The sequence below is a fragment of the Lithobates pipiens genome, unplaced genomic scaffold (genome assembly GCF_037356315.1).
Source record: "Lithobates pipiens isolate NorthernLeopardFrog02 unplaced genomic scaffold, aLitPip1_a1.2 Scaffold_25, whole genome shotgun sequence".
Lineage (NCBI taxonomy): Eukaryota > Metazoa > Chordata > Amphibia > Anura > Ranidae > Lithobates > Lithobates pipiens.
In genome coordinates this window covers 15,979,987-15,981,702 of record NW_027507787.1, presented here as the reverse complement: position 1 = coordinate 15,981,702, position 1,716 = coordinate 15,979,987, and positions in this window count along the sequence as shown.

Sequence of the window (1,716 nt, the reverse complement as noted above, 5' to 3'; positions counted from 1 at the left end):
AGAAGGCAGCAGATGATGGTTGGCAAGCTGACTGTGGCGGCTGGGTGGTACACGGATCTTGAGAGGCAGTAGCTGGTTCAGGAAGGTCTCTGAGCAGGGAACTAAACAGAACCGACAACAAGCAGGAACCAGCAGGGGAGAGGCAAGAAGAAACGTCAACAAGCAGAGGTTCAGCAATGGTGATCAGTCCGAGATAAGGTCAGGCAAGCTGGGGTCGGGGCAGGAGAGATCAGCGGAGTCAGACAGGAGCCGGGTCGGGTAATCAGGTAGACTTTAGGCAGATAAACGGGTTGCTTCAGGTACTAGCTGCAGACGAACAGCACAGAACATCTGCAGCTGTACCTTTAAAAAGGGCCACTGGCGCCAATCGCGTTAGCGCGCACACGAACGGCGTGCACACGCGTGCGCCTGAGGCGCCGGCGGCGCGCGTGCATGCGCCGACCCGCGGCGCGAGTGGCGATCTGCTCGCACGGAATGGATGGAGCCCTGACACAGACATGGCAGACAGATCTGTGCAGCTACAGAGTGCTGCACTCATTAGACTTGGTGTAGATAATAAGTTGAACTATTGTGGAGGCAGCATGGACTCTCGTGGTACAATATGAACTTACAAAAGTCAGTTTACAAAAAATATAAATTTATTATACAAAAATGCACATAATATAAAATGCCTTGAATAAGTATCGTATTTATTGGCGTATAACATACGCCGGGGTATAACACGCACCCCAATTTAAGAGGGAAGTTTCAAATCACTTTGAAGCAAAATAATGGTCAGTGCCAAGCAATGCAGCCTGATTAGTGCCCATCTGCAGCCTCAATGCAGCCCGATGCCCATCTGCAGTCACAATGCAGCCTCTGTGCCCATCTGCAGCCTGATCTGTGCCCATCCAATGCAACATGATGCCCATCTGCAGCCACAATTCAGCCTCTGTGCCCATCTGCAGCCTTATCTGTGCCCATCCAATGCAGCCTGATGCCTATCTGCAGCCTCACCATTTCTTATGCAATGCAGGTTATCAGAAGTGGGATCAGGAGGCCAGCTCCTGTGATTGACAGAACACTGGCCCAATGCTGGTGGCAGAGGCGGGACGTGTGTGTGTGAGAGCCGAGTACTGTAAACAGAAGAGGACTGCTCAATGATTCCGGCGCCGTTCGTGAACTAGACATGGCAGCTCAGTTATTCCGGAAGGCACTCATCCCCCTCCTTCTCCGAGGTACGCTATTGGCGTATAACATGCACCCCTGATTTTCCCCCATTTTTTTCAGGGGGAAAAGTGCATGTTATACGGCGATAAATACGGTAGATACTATGACATTGGATGCTGCTAATAGTGGAGCGTTTACTTATCTGACACAAATTGGAAGAAATTAGAGGTAAATGATGATTCTGCACTATTCTACATGGAAAAAGTTCCTCCAGTTGCACACTCTACATGTTTTGGGGGTTGCTCCCTTCTTCAGGGGTATATTAGGTCAGAGAATGATCTACAAAAAAAGTATGGATCAGATATACAATATTAACATCAGACAACATACATAACTGATAACCAACAATCATGGTATACTGTCATGTATCTATATAAATGAAGGTAAAATCGAATAAAACCCCCTCGGTATGTCCCTCAACATTTAAGGTTTAAACCCAAGATAGATTAAGAGCATGAAAAAACTCACCAGAATTCTGGGCGTCTCAAGGCCAAAATAGGCAAATCT